Raw genomic sequence first — 16496 nt, 5'->3', positions numbered from 1 at the left:
TGTCTTGCTGCTTTTATGATTTTTTTATCACTATATTTTTCAAATTTGACTACTGTATGTCTTGGTGTTGGCCTGCTTTTGTTGGCTTTGATGGGACTTCTCTGTGCCTCCTGGATTTGGGTGTCTGTTTCCATCCCCAGATTATGGAAGTTTTCAGCTATTATTTACTCAACTAATCTTCTGCCCCCCTTTCTCTGTCTTCTTCTCCTGGGACTCCTATGATATGAATACCATTACACTGATGGAGTTACTGAGTTCCCTAAGTCTATTCTCATGATCCATAATTCTTCTTTCTCTCTTTTGTTTAGCTTCATTATTTTCCATTACTCTACCTTCTATACTACTTATTCATTCCTATGATTCGTCTATCCTTGTGGTCATTACATCCAGTCTGTTTTGAATCTCAGTTCCTGCATTTTTCATTCTGTCTTTTAACTCTTTTCTCTCTGCGGTCCCCCTGATGTCTATGCTTTTCTCAAGCCCAGTGAGTATCTTTACGACTGTTGTTTTAAATTCTCCATCAGGCATATTATTTATACTTTTTTCCATTAGATCTCTGGCCATGACCTTTTCTTGTTCTTTCTTTGGGGATGAATTCCTCTGTTGGCATTTTGTCTAAGTCTTTGTCTTCTGTATGTTGGAAAAGCCTGTTTTTTTTTTCCTTCTTTGAGAGTAACGGCTTTAGAAAAAGAGGTCATGTAAGTGTCCAGGGCCTCATGCTTCAGTGAGTGTCTCTGGTGTGTGTGCTGCATGCACTCTGTTTCTGTGCTCTATCCTTCAGGCCAGTCATTTGCAGAGGCTTTCCTTGCCAGCAGTGAACAGTGTTTGGATCTTGGTTAGAGTATGGCAAGTTTTAACTAGGTATGCTCTGGTCTGCTTGTTAAATGAGACCTGATGCTGCTTCCACTAGAAGTGAAGCCTTGCAGAACTCTCTGGTTGGTAGACATGGTATGTGAAGGCATTTTCTGCTGGTCTTCTGAGGAAGGGTCCCCTGAGCTGGGATTTAAGCATACTTGCCTGAAAAAAGAAGTACCAGCAGATCAGAGAGGTGGGACTCGGTGTAAGCAGGTTAGGCAGCCAGTGTCAGAGCTGTGCTGTTAATTGCAGTGGTTCTGTACTTATGCTGAGGGGTCGGGGAGGGAAATGGTGCCAGCCAGCTCCTTTGTCTTTGCTGCTCTCAGGGAAGCATTCCCAGAAAAGCGAATAATTTCCCTCCATGCATCCCAGACATTTTTCAGATTGCTGTCTTCATGCTGTCTGTCTTTGTATTGCTTGCCTGCCTGGTGCAGTGCAGTGCACTTTGGACTGTATCCCAGCCAAGCCTGCTGACTTTTAAAACTCTCAACTTTGGGGCGCCTGGGTGGCGCAGTCGGTTAAGCATCCGACTTCAGCCAGGTCACGATCTCGCGGTCCATGAGTTCCAGCCCCGCGTCGGGCTCTGGGCTGGTGGCTCGGAGCCTGGAGCCTGTTTCCGATTCTGTGTCTCCCTCTCTCTCTGCCCCTCCCCCGTTCATGCTCTCTCTCTGTCCCAAAAATAAATAAAAACGTTGAAAAAAAAATTTAAATAAAACTCTCAACTTTAAGGTTGTGCTGTGGTGGGGGCCTATGCTGGTCTTCTGGGCAAGGGTCTCGCTGCCCTGGGACTGATGCAGGTTTGACAGAGAAGAGCAGTTGCACCAGAGCACAGGGGCATGGGATCTGGAGTAAGTAGGCTAAACAGCCAGTGTCCAGGTTAGTCGTCCTCAACAGGTATCTCTTCCGAGGAGCAGGGAGGGAAATGGTGCCTGCCAGCTCTTTTTTCCTGGAGAGGTGCCTCTGTGAATGCCACCTCTCACAGATGTGCTCCAAGAAGAGTGAACAGTCTCTCCCCCATGGGTCTTAGGTGATCCCCAGACTGTGCCACCTGCCCTAGGGTTGTTTGCCTGCCTTCTCTCCAGAAGTAGGGCAGCACCCTCAGGGCTCTATCCCAGCCAAGCCCATGTACCTCTAAAACTCCAGTCTTGAGCTCTGGTGGTTCCAAAAACTCACAAAAAAACAGGCCCTCTCATTTTCCCAGCCAATGGCTTTGGGGAAGTGTTCTCCTTGTACATATCCCTGTGCACTCCACTCTCTCACCTCTTTCCATGACCAGGGCTTCCTCCCCTCTGCAGCACCTATGATCCATTTCTCCCCCAAACCACATCTCTGCACTTCTTCTCCTACTCGTTGTGGCCTCTTCTCTCCCTCTAGTTGCAGTTTGTTCTGTTAGTCCTTGGGTCGATTTCTTGGGTATTCAGAATGATTTGATAGTTATCTAGCAGTGTTTAAGAGATGAGACAAACTACTACACTGCCATCTTAGCGCCTCCCTTCCTGATTGGTTTTCTTAATTCTTTTATTTTTTTAGCCTGGTTTCCTAAGGGTTATTCCTGATCCACCATAGCTTTGTGGTCAATTATTGGTCAAAGGCGGTGCTTCCTCTTAGGTGGTGGAATCCACTCTTTGTCAGTGAATTTGTGTGTGACTTAAAGAATGCATTTAAAGTTCAAGAAGTTTGCGAGTCTTTCCTAGCCTTTGGTATCTATCTTTTCAAGGGCTCAGTTTAGCCAGGGATGAGTAGGTCACTAGGACACTCACTGGCCTCCCTTGAATGTGTGTGAACACTTGTGAACACACTTATCCCTCCAGGTTACCAACGGTATGTGGCAGCTTAGCAAAGCCCTCTTTGACTATCTCCTTCAGAACTCCCTTTTAAATTTCTTTATAATCTACAGTCTATTGCTTGTTCTAACCAGTATCAGTGCATCAGATAGCTGTATTATTGACTGTGTTGTTTTTGCCAATTCCCCTGGGCATGGAATTTTAAATGCTTTACTCCAAATAAAGTCATCTCACTCTGCTATCATTTGAGGCTGGGTTGCAATCATAGTAAGGTTTGGTCTACCTCTTGTTCACCTGAAATATGAGAAAGACTGATGGGTCATTTAAGGCCAAGGGTTATTTGAGAACTAGCTGAACTTTGAATGCCCTCCCCAATGCACACATAGATCCATCCATTGGCAAAGAGTGGAAAGCTTATGGGCTTAAAGTATTTGATCACAACCTCTTCCCAAGTTATTGGTTAATCATCACATTATAAACACTGGAACAACCCTTAGGAAGCTAGGCAGAAATATAAAAAATAAGAATAAAACAGCTTTATTGAGATATCAGTAGGCATGTACCACGAGAGAGACAAGTTATGTAGATTAAATCAATAGAAAAGTACTTAAATACAAAGCAGAACATTAGTCAGAATCTAGAATATACTATATTGTTTTTCAACCAGTATTGAGACTCAGACTAGCTGCAACATTGTTGGTTACTGATATCATTACTGCTTTTCACAATGCCCATAGAGATGGAATTTTTCATAATCTGCCTCAAATAAATTTAGTCCCCTCAGTTTTAAAGTTTATTTATTTATTTTGAGATAGAGAGAGAGAGAGAGAGCACGTGAGCAGAGGAGGGGTAGAGAGAAAGGGAGAGAGAGAGAATCCCAAGCAGGCTCTGCTCTGTCAGCACATAGCACAATGTGGGGCTCAAACTCACAAACTATGAGATCATGACCTGAGCCGAAACCAAGAGTCAGATGCTTAACCAACTGAACCACCCAGGCACCTTAGTCCCCTCAGTTTTTAGTTGAAATTATAATTACATTATTGAAAATGTTCCATTTTCAACAAAAAAAAATTACAAGTCATACAAAGAAACAGAAGAGTGTGGTCTACATACAGGAATAATAGTTGACAGACACTGTCTTGAGTGAACCCAGATATTAGATTTAGCAGGCAAGATACTCAAAGGAGCTATTATAAATGGAAAGAAAACTAAAGAAAACTATGTATAAAGAATTAAAGGAGGGGCGCCTGGGTGGCGTAATCGGTTAAGCGTCCGACTTCAGCCAGGTCACGATCTCACGGTCCGTGAGTTCGAGCCCCGCGTAAGGCTCTGGGCTGATGGCTCGGAGGCTGGAGCCTGTTTCCGATTCTGTGTCTCCCTCTCTCTCTGCCCCTCCCCCGTTCATGCTCTGTCTCTGTCTGTCCCATAAATAAATAAAAAAAAACGTTGAAAAGAAAAAAAAATTAAAAAAAAAAAGAATTAAAGGAAGGCATGACAAAAATGACACATCAAAGAGAATAGCAATTTTGAGAGAATTGATGAGAAAGAACTAAATGATAATTCGGGAATTGGAAAATATAGTAACTGGAATGAAAAATTCACTAGAAGGCTCAACATCAGATTTGAGCTGGCAGAAGTAAGAATCAGATAACGTAAAAAAAGAACAGTAGAGATTAACCAAACTTAAGAATAGAAACAAAAATGATCAGAGCCTCAGAGACCTATGGGTCACTATCAAGTGTTCCAATGTTTGCATAATGGGAGCCCCATAAAAAGGAGTAAGAGAGGGGCAGAAAGAATATTTTTAAAAAACAGGGGCACCTGGGTGGCTCAGTTGGTTAGACATCTGACTTTATTTCAGCTTAGGTCATGATCTCATGGTTCATGAGTTTGAGCCCTGTATCAGGCTCCTAACTGGGAGTACAGAGCCTGCTTGGGATTTTCTCTCTCTCCCTCTCTCTCTCTCTCCCCCTCCCCCCCCTCTGCCCCTCCCCTGCACACACACATTCTCTCTCTAAAAAAAAAAGTGTATTTGAAAAAATAATGACCAAAAATGTCCCAGATTTGATGATAAACAATTTGGACATATCCAAAAGACTCAAGAAATTTCAACTAGGGTAAAAACTTAAAGATCTACATGTAGAAACATCATCAGTAAACTGCTAAAAGCCAAGGCAAAGAGAAAATCTTGAAATAAGCAACTAAAATGACTTACCATATACAAAAGAACCACAATAATAGTAACAGCTAATTTTTGCAACAGAAACAATGGAAGGCAGCAGGTAGTGGGACAAAATAATAAAAGTACTGAAAAAAAACTGTTCAACCAAGAATTCTGTATCTAGCAAAACTGTCCTTCAAAAATTATGAGAGTAAAGTAGAAACAATCAGTATTAGTGAGGATGTGGAGAAAAAGAAACCCTGGTACACTGATGGTGCAAAGGCAAACTGGTGTAGCCACTATGGAAAATAGTAGGGAGGTTCCTTAAAAACATAACAACAGAATTACCATATGATCTAGTAAGTCCACTATTGGATATTTCCCCAAAGAAAATGAAAATATTAATTTAAAAAGACATATGCATCTTTATTTATTATCTATTGCAACATTATTTATAATAGCCAAGACATGGAAGCAATCCAATTATCCATCCACAGATGAATGGATAAAGATGTGACATATATATGTATATATATACACACATATATATACATATATGTATATACATATACATATATATACACATACACACACACATATATACACATACATACATATTACATATACATATATACATAATACATATACATATATATGTATATATACACATATATACATATATACATATGTATATAGGATGGGATCCTATATGTACTATATACATATGTATATGTACACATATATGTACACATATATGTATATGTATATATATGTATACATATGTACTATATACATATGTATATAGGATATATATGTGTGTATATATACATATATACATATACATTACATATACATATATATACATAATTACATATACATATATATACATACACACACACACATATATATGTCACACACACACACATTATCTATCGAATATTACTAGAATAATGCTAAATGAAATAAACCAGAGAAAGACAAATGCCATATGATTTTACTCATATGTTGAAATGAAACAAAGAAAAAAACAAAACAACAACAACAACAAAAAACCAGAAAACCAGACTCTTAACTATAGAGTTAGAGTTGCAACTGGTAGTTGCCAGAGGGGAGGTGTAGAGGGAAATGGGTGAAATAGGTGAAGGGTATAAAGAGTATACTTGTGATAAGCACCAAGTAATGTAGAAAATTGTGGAACTGAAACTAATATAACACTGTATGTTAATTATACTAGAATTAAAAAACAACAACAACATGAAGGTAAAGCAAATGAAATTCAGCAGCATATTAAAAAGATTATACATCATTATCAAGTGGCATTCATTTCTAGGATACAAGGATGATTCAACATATAATAATCAGTGTAATACACCTAATTAACAAATGAAGAAAAAAAATGATCATTTCAATTGTTGCAGAAAAAGCATTTGACAAAATTCAACACGCTTTTATGATGAAAACAATTAACAAACTAGGGAATAGAAGGAAACTATCTCAAATAATAAAAGCCATGTATGCAAAATCCACAGCAAATATCATCCTCAATGGTGAAAGATTAAAATCTTTTCCTCTAAGATCAGGAACAAGAAAAGGATGCCAATGTCACCAATTCTACTTAATAGTACTGGAAGTTCTAGCCAAATCAATTCGGCAAGAAAAAGAAATAAAAGGCATCCATATTAGAAAGGAAGGAGTATGGGGTGCCTGGGTGGCTCAGTCAGTTAAGCATCCAAGTTTGGCTCAGGTCATGATCTCACAGTTCGTTAGTTCAAGCCCTGCATCGGGCTCTATGCTGACAACTCAGAGCCTGGAGCCTGCTTCCGGATTCTGTGTCTCCCCCTCTCTCTGGCCCACCCCCACTCGTGCTCTGTCTCTGTCTCTCAAAAATAAATAAACGTTAAAAAAAATTTTTAAAAAAGAAATAAAGGAGTAAAATTATCTCTAATGGTGGGTAATATGATCCTATGTAGAAACCCTAAAGATTCCACACAAAAAGCTGTTAGAACTAATCATGAATTCAGCAAAGTAGCAGGATACAAGGTCAACACACAGAAACCAGTTGCATTTTTATACACTGACAATGAATAATCTGAAAAGGGAAATTAAGAAAACAATTCCATTTACAACAGTATCAAATAAAAAAAAAATACTTAGGAACGAATTTAACCAAGGAGGTAAAAGATTTGTACACTAAAAACTATAAAACGTTGCTCAAGGAAATTAAAGAAGACATAAATGGAAACATGTCTTACGTTCTTGTATTCGAAAACTTGATATTGTTAAGATGTCAGTACTACCCAAATGATCCATAGACACATGAAGTCTCTATCAAAATCCCAATTATGTTTTTTTGCAGAAGTAGAAAAACCCATCCTAAAATTCAAATGGATTCTCAAAGAACCTAAAATAGCTAGAAAAATCTTGAAGAACAACAAATGTGGAGAAGTCACACTTGCTGATTTCAAAACTTACTATAAAGCTACAGATATCAAAACAGTGTGATACTGGCATAAAGACAGACAAATAAACCAATGGAATAGGATAGAGAGCCCAGAAATTAACCCTCATGTATATGGTCAAATGGTTTTTGACAAGTATGCTAATACCATTCAATGAAAAAGGGATAGTCTTTTCAACAAATGTGCTGGGAAAACTGGTTATCTCAGTGCAAAAGAATGAAGTTGGACCCTTACCTAATGCCATATGCAAAAATTAACTCAACATGGATCAAAGACATAAATTTAAGACCTAAAACTATAAAATTCTTAGAAGAAAACATAAAGCAAAAGCTTTGTAACACTGGACTTGGAAATTATTTATTGGATAAAATCTCAAAGGCACAGGTAACAAAAGAAAAAAATGCACAAAATGCACTCATGAAAACTTAAAAATGTTATGCACCAATAGACATTATTGACAGAGTAAAAAGGCAACCCACAAAATGGGAGAAAATATTTGCAAGTCTGATAAGTGATTAATAACCAAGATGTGTAGAACTTCTAAAACTCTACAACAAAAAAAGCAAACAACCCAATTCAAAAATGGGCAAGGAATAGATATTTCTCCAAAGATATACAAATGACAAGTAAGCACATAAAAAGATGCTCAATACCACTAATCATTAGGTAAATGCAAAATAACACTACAATGAGATACTATCTCACACCCATTAGGATGGCTACTATCAAAACAACTCAGAAAATAGTAAGTATTGGCAAGGATATAGAGTAATTGTCTTGTGCACTATTGGTGGAAATGTAAACTGGGATAGCCACTGTGGAAAACAGTATACTGGTTCCTCAAACAGTAAATAAAAGGATTATCATATGAGCCAAAAGAATTAAAAACAGAGTTTCAAGGAGTACACCCATGTTCACAGCAGTATTATTCATAATAGCTAAAACATGGAAGCAACCCAAGTGTTCACTGAGAGATGGATAAGCAAAATGTGGTACATACATACAATGGAATATTATCTAGTCTTAAAAAGGAAGAAAATTCTATGATATGATAGAACACGTATGAACTTTGAAGACATGATACTAAATGAAATAAACCAGTCACAAAAAGAAAAATACTGTGTGATTCCACATATATGAGGTACTTAGTCAAAAGTATAGCGACAGAGTGTAGAATGGTGGTTGCCCAGGGCTGGAGGAAGGGAGGAATGGGGAGTTATTGTTTCATAGGTATAGAGTTTCAGTTTTAAAGATTAAAAGAGTTCTGGAGATGGATGGTGGTGATGACTGCAAAACACTATAAATATACTTAATACCATTGAACTGTGGTATTCTTAACATTCTTAAAACTGGTTAAGATGGTAAATTTTATGTTTATATGCATTTTACCACAATAAAAAAAATTGGAACAAAATTAAGGTAAAATACATTCCCAGAGTAACAACGGCTGAGAGATTTATTGCTATCAGAACTGCTTTACAAGAACGAAAGGAAGTTCTTTGAAAAAGAAGGAAGTGATAGAATATGGTAACTCAATCCACATGAAGAAATAAAGAACACCAGTAAAGGTAATTACACAGTGTTTAAAAAACAAAATTCAACTGAGTAAATTTGAAGATAGAATTGGCTTTATTAAATGATTCACTAAATGAATCAGGCAGCAAGTAGAGGGGAGCTCCAAAGGAGTTGTATAAAATGGTAGGTTTTTACAGGAAGAAGGGTGGGGCAAGAAAGTTATTGGCAAAATAAAGGGATTGTTCCAGGTAAGGTTGTTCTCCCTTAGTGGAAGGACTAAAAGGTGTTTTCATGCAGATTACCTCATCCTCCATAGAGATAACACAGAGAGGGTCCATGTGACTGATTGGTGCTGGTCAGAAAATTCCTTACTGATCCTTAAGACTTATTTCTGAGGGAGGTTGAAACTGTAATTAGGTTCGGTATGGAGCCTTGGTTTGGTGACTTGGCCTAAGTGATGCCATTTTGGGCCTGTGGTTTTAATTACAATAGGTAATTATAAAAGACAATACACAATATGTTTCCTTTTTGGTTTTAAAACTAATTTAAAAGGCCAAGGCATAAAATAAAAATTATAAAGTTATATTGTTGATGTTGTCACATATAAGGATAAAATAATTATGACAGTAATAGCACAAAGAGACTATGAGGAAGTGAAGCAATACATTGGAGCAAGGAATTAGGACCAGATGGAGACTCAAACCCACAGGATAAAATGAGTATTAAAATGTTAAAAAGAAAACCACAGACCTAAAATAAAGTGTCTTAGGTTGAAGCCCCAGGTCAGTAAACCAAGACTTAATACCTAATCTGATTGCAGTTTCAACCGCTCCCCCCCCCCCCCCAGGAATGTAATCTTTAACCAGTCAACAAGGAAATTCCTTATTAATACTAGGAAATTTACTGATAGACCCCTTCCACTCCCTTTAGGACAATCTTGTCTAAACAACGCATTCCTTACTAATAAATTCCTTTCTTTTTTTTTCTTCTTAGGCCTTTTCTCTGCCTTTAAACAAACCTTTTGTTTAGCTCAGCGAGGTGGGATGTTGCCCAATTCATGAATCATTTAATAAAGCCGATTAGATCTTTACTCAGTTGAATTTTGTTTTCTTAACAATAATAAATATATTGGTTAATATAAAAGAGTATAATTATAATTCCTCCTTTCTCCTCTTCTTTAAAAACGAGATTTTGTAAAGCAATAACTCTAACACTGCATTTTGGATTCATAACAAATATAGACATTACATGATAATACTAGCACAAAGAGAAAGAAGGAATTGAGTCATACTGGAACAAAGCTTCTCTATTTCACTAGAATTTAGTATTACTCTGAAGCAGATAGTTATAAATTAAGATTAATCCTTAGAGCAGGGTTTCTCAATCTCAGTACTATTGATACTTTGGGCTGGAAAGTCCCTTTATTGTGGACAGCTGTCTTGAATGTAGCAGGACATTTAGCAGCAACTCTTGCCTTTATCCAACAGATACCATTAACACTCTTAATTGTAACAAACAAAAATGTTTCCAGACATTATCAAATGTTTCCTTGGGGGAAGAATTATTTTCTTTTGAGAACTACCCTAGACCAATAACTAAGAAAATAACCCAAAAAATAAGTAAGAAAACTCAACAGAAAAATAAAGTGGAGCACTAAAAAATATCTACCTAATACAAAAGAAGGTGGTAAATGAAGAACACAAAACAAAAAAGACATGAGATACGGAAAATAGCAAAATGGCGACTTAAGTCTAACCACCTTGAAAATTATTAAATGTAAATCGATTAAACTGCAATCAAAAGTCAGATATGGTCAGACTGGATTTAAAAAATCAGGTTCATCTATATGCTATCTATAAAAGAAATATTTCAGATTAAAATACACAACTAGATTGAATGTTTAAAAAATGGAGAATGATACAGCATGCAAATAGTAACCATATGAGGACTAGAAAAAAGTACTGATACATGCTACTGATGTGGAAAACAAAGGCAGAAGAAAAAAAAATTAAATTTCTTTACTGCCTACAGCCCATTAATAAGTCCTTGAAATGGGCAGAGTAACCTTCCCCTGGGAGCTAAGCTGCCTCAATGATGATACTTTGCTAAAAGCAAAAGGGAATCTTTGCTTAACATTATCCCAACATCCAGGATCCTGTAAGTCAGCTTTGATATATAAAAAAAAAAACCTTTGAGGGGCGCCTGGGTGGCGCAGTCGGTTAGGCGTCCGACTTCAGCCAGGTCACGATCTCGCGGTCCGTGAGTTCGAGCCCTGCGTCAGGCTCTGGGCTGATGGCTCACAGCCTGGAGCCTGTTTCCGATTCTGTGTCTCCCTCTCTCTCTGCCCCTCCCCCATTCATGCTCTGTCTCTCTCTGTCCCAAAAATAAATAAATGTTGAAAAAAAAATTTAAAAAAAAACCTTTGAAAACGTCCTTTATCTCTACCCAACAAGATATAGGTTGGCAATCATACTCCAAGCTTTTGGCTCACTGACACACATCTGAAGGGTCTCATGACTCAGTTTTTACTAAACAATAATAAATGACCTTTTCCTAACAGCAGCTCCTGGAAACCTTGTTTCCAAAATATGTTAGAGACTTACACTATCCCTGACCCCCTCCCAACCTGCAGGTATATAGTCAATCACTCTTCACAACCCCAATGCAGCTTTTTCTGCCCATGGGACCTGTCCCGTGCTTTAATAAAACCACCTTTTTACACTATAAACGTCTCAAGAATTCTTTCTTGCCCATTGGCTCCAAACCCCTACACTCCACGCCACATCACTACCACATAGATAAACCTCAAAAACATATGCTAAGTGAAATAAGCCAGGCATAAAAGACCACATATTGTATAGTTCCATTTAAATGAAATGTCCAGCGGGGCGCCTGGGTGGCGCAGTCGGTTAAGCGTCCGACTTCAGCCAGGTCACGATCTCGCAGTCCGTGAGTTCGAGCCCCGTGTCAGGCTCTGGGCTGATGGTTCGGAGCCTGGAGCCTGTTTCTGATTCTGTGTCTCCCTCTCTCTCTGCCCCTCCCCCGTTCATGCTCTGTCTCTCTCTGTCCCAAAAATAAATAAACGTTGAAAAAAAAAATTTTTTTAAATGAAATGTCCAGAAAAGGCAAATCTGGATCTGAGAGTGCCTGGGTCTGTGGACACAGATAAGAACAAGGAATTTTGAGGATTATAAAAATGTTCTAAAATTGGATTGTGATGATGATTGCACAATTCTGTAAATGTACTAAAAATCACAGAATTTACACTTAAAATGAGTGAATGTTATGGTATGTAAATCATACCTCAATAAAGTTATTAAGAAAAGATAAATGAGAGACGTATGAGCCTTGCCTTATGATACTTCAGAATAACCAACATAAGATTATAATAGAAAAAGACAGATAATAGATAAAAGAAATCTCAGATATAAGTCCTAGAATTTAATTATGATTCATATATTTCTACATGGTAGGAAAGAAAGTAATGTTAATACATATTGTTGTCTCTTTAAACCAATAAAGTAATATATTTAGACATCCATATTACACCAAAATATAAATTCCAAATGATTAAATAATTCAAGATAAAATAATACAAACTAAGGAAAACTAAGAGATAATATGTACAGTAATTAGAGCATTTGTCCAATCAAAACTGGACATTTACATGATATCAGGAAAAAGGCAGACATATTTGACTACATAAATATTCAAACTTTTTTATGATAAAATAAAAACAAAATAAAGAAAAGTAACGAATCTGGATCAATATTTGCAACACAGTTTGCAAACTACTGTTAATATTGCTAACAGACAAAATATTGCTAATGGACAAGAAAAACAACACAGAAGAAGATAAACAGACAAAAGATATGAATGAGCAACTAATTTGCTGGAGAGAAAATCCAAATTATTAACGGACACTTGAAAAGATAGTAACACTCACTGGTAGTAAGGTAAATGCAGAATAAGCTAAATACAGAAAACATTTGTACCCATCAGTCCAAATGATATATAACATGTATATCTAGAGAGTATACAGGGGAAAACCACACTTATTCATTACTTAGGATATGTGAACTTTCCAGAAAGCAAACTAACAACATATATTCAAATTAAAATTATATCCACTTTGATATTAGAATCCTGTTACCGAGAATCACCTCCATATAAATAAAAGCATCCAAACTGAACGATTTATAAACAAGTTTGTTTACTGAAACATTATTCATTGTGTCAATATCTGGAAGCAAAGGTAATGCCTGTATAAAAGACAGTTGTATATATTAAGGCACATCCTCACCATGGAATATTAGGTTGTAATTTGAAAGAAATAAATTAGACCTAAGCCATTTGACCAAGATTAGTATGTCCATGGTATTGCTGAGTGAGGGAGAAACAAGATAAAACTTGATATTTAAAGGGAGTTTTTAGGGGCGCCTGGGTGTGGCTCAGTCGGTTGGGCGACCGACTTCGGCTCAGGTCATGATCTCACACTCCGTGAGTTCGAGCCCCACATCGGGCTCTGTGCTGACAGCCTGGAGCCTGTTTCAGATTCTGTGTCTCCCTCTCTCTCTGACCCTCCCCCGTTCATGCTCTGTCTCTCTATGTCTCAAAAATAAATAAACGTCAAATAAAAAAAAATTTTTTTTAAAAATAAATAAAGGGAGTTTTTAGAAGACAGAATAACCATGAATGTGTAAAATGCGTATGTGTATCTGCACACATATGCATAAGCACTTATATGTGATTCTATGAGTAGGAGAAAGCTATGAAAGAAAATGTTTTCAGTTACTGGGTTTCTGAAGAGGGAGGTGATGTGGTTGGAGAGAAAATAAAAACGGGAAAGGAGAGGTAGGTAAAGAAAAAAAAAAAAGAAAAAAATAAGACTGGACCACCATGAAGCACCATGCATAAAAAAATCTCATTTCCACATTCTCATAAAATTATATATGTGTCTTTATGTGTAAAAATATTTCAAAATTACTTTCAAAATGTCAAGTTCATACTTCGTGGTTGAACATACTTAAAATCATTTTCCACAAATGATCTCCAGAGTTTTGAAATAGAAATTAATGGACTACTGTTTTAAATGCAAATCTCCTAATATCTTTTCTGATTCTTCATTTCACCCCAAGTCATGTTAATTTGGATCCTGGAAATTGACATAGATTTGTGTGCTTTTTCCATTAAGGGAGGAAGAACTTGACTGAGGACAAAGTGCAGTGGGGGGTACTTTGTTTTAAGATTTTATTATTTTTTAAAGTAATCTCTACACTTGATATGGGGCTCAAACTCACAACCCCGAGATCAAGAGTCTCATGCTCCATTGACTGAGCCAGCCAGAAGCCCGTGTGGGGGGTACTTCTGAGTGGCTTGGAGGTTTGGTACTCTGTAATCTCAAACCCTACCATGTATCACTGTTGAACTCTTGATCAATTCCCTAATTTTACACATGCAGTCCAATATAATAGTTAATTCTAGTAGGGCTGTAATTCAGCAAGCCAGAGAATGAACTTCTGGGTTTGACTTTAGAACATCTCTAAGCCGTAAGTAAGGTTAGAATTTCCAGATTTGAATTTGTCTTGCTTGAAATTATCCTCGAGTATTAATATTTTTATCTCCACATACTAGATGACTAGAGATACTAGATGACTGCAGCAGCTTCTTACTCATCATAATTTCATTATCAATGGACACATGATTTCAGGTGATCAAGGTGGTAAGTACATTTGCTATTGAATACCATAGTGAGAATATAAGAGAATTAGAATATAAATAGATTTGCTGTCTTTTGCACCTCCATCTATATTAATTTTAAATGTTTATTTATTTTGGGGAGAGAGAGAGTGCGAGCAGGGGAGGGGCAGATAGAGGGAGACAGAGGATCCAAAGCAGGTTCTGTGCTGACAGCAGAGAGCCTGATGTGGGGCTTGAACACACGAATTGTGAGATCATGACCTGAGCCAAAGAGGGATGCTTAACTGACTGGGCCACACAGGCACCCCAACCCTCCTTTAAAAACCCACACATTTTACTGGGGGTCAAGTGAAGAACAAAATTCACTTTTTAGTGCCAATTTGAATACCAGTTTGGATTCTTTTTTTTTTTTTTTAATATGAAATTTATTGTCAAACTGGTTTCCATACCACACCCAGTGCTCATCCCAACAGGTGCCCTCCTCAATGCCCATCACCCACCCTCCCCTGCCTCCACCCCCCATCAACCCTCAATTTATTCTCAGTTTTTAAGAGTCTCTTATGATTTGGCTCTCTCCCTCTCTCTCTTTTTTCCTTCCCCTCCCCCATGGTCTTCTGTTAAATTTCTCAGGATCCACATAAGAGTGAAAAACATATGGTATCTGTCTTTCTCTGTATGACTTATTTCACTTAGCATAACAGGCACATGAAAAGATGCTCAACATCACTCCTCATCAGGGAAATACAAATCAAAACCACACTGAGATACCACCTCATGCCGGTCAGAGTGGCTAAAATGAACAAATCAGGAGACTATAGATGCTGGTGAGGATGTGGAGAAACGGGAACCCTCCTGCACTGCTGGTGGGAATGCAAACTGGCGCAGCCGCTCTGGAAAACAGTGTGGAGGTTCCTCAAAAAATTAAAAATAGATCTACCCTATGACCCAGCAATAGCACTGCTAGGAATTTACCCAAGGGATACAGGAATACTGATGCATAGGGGCACTTGTACCCCAATGTTTATACCAGTTTGGATTCTTTGGTTCCAACCAACATAATTTGAATTTGGTTCACACTAGTTAAGAAAAGGATGTTTTGCAAAGGATACCAGATTAAAAGAGCATTTGTGAAAATGGACTCTGGATTCAGAGTGACTGGCTTGAAATTCCAGCTTCATTTGTAAAACAGGAATAATAGTACTTAGGTCATATAAAGTTGTTGAGATAATTTAAGAGAATTATATGTGTAAAACACTTAACTTACGGTGAGCGTCTTTATTAAAAGTCTAAAGTCTGCTATTGTTATTTTGCTTGTTGAAAAACTTCCTGTGAGGAAACCCAGTAAGCAAGGTATCACTGGAGATTCTCAACAGCAGGAGAACCTGGACAGTATCTTGTTAGGAGACAGGGGTAGAATGACTGGCCTTTTGTGGTTCACATGATCTCCTTGTGGCAAGGGGAGACAAGGCAATGGAGAGCCCCAGTGAGGTGCATAAAATGGGGAAGGGTTAATATCCCTAACCAAGAGTAGTGTGCAGTTACTGGAGGAAGGGTAAAAGGATGTTGGGCAGGGAAAAATAACAGATGTTATCCACAAAATAAATATATATCTATATGTTTATTTACTGTAAAACAATACCCTGGAAAATTATCTGACCCATTTTTCTTCCTCTAAATAGGGCTGACCATTAAGCATCCTAAGAATAGAGCTTGCTGCCTTCTTCTTGAACATGTATTTAGATGCTGACACATACATATCTTTCAACAGCTGACATGATGCTCAATCAAGAAATAATCCCTTGTTTCTAAAAACATTTCTTACAAGCTGCATTCAGACCAGTGTTCTATCAGTGAAGGAAGTGATCCCTATTCCGTAATTTCATATAGTGAAGTTTTTAAGAACACTTCTAATAAAGATGTTGCTAAGAATGCTAGAATAAGAAAGGAGGAAAGGAAAGGAAAAGGAAAAGGAAAAGGAAAAGGAAAAGGAAAAGGAAAAGGAAAAGGAAAAGGAAAAGGAAA

This window comes from Herpailurus yagouaroundi, unplaced genomic scaffold (genome assembly GCF_014898765.1).
Source record: "Herpailurus yagouaroundi ecotype Mexico unplaced genomic scaffold, PumYag 166, whole genome shotgun sequence".
Taxonomy (NCBI): Eukaryota; Metazoa; Chordata; class Mammalia; order Carnivora; family Felidae; genus Herpailurus; species Herpailurus yagouaroundi.
This window is presented reverse-complemented; position numbering follows the sequence as displayed.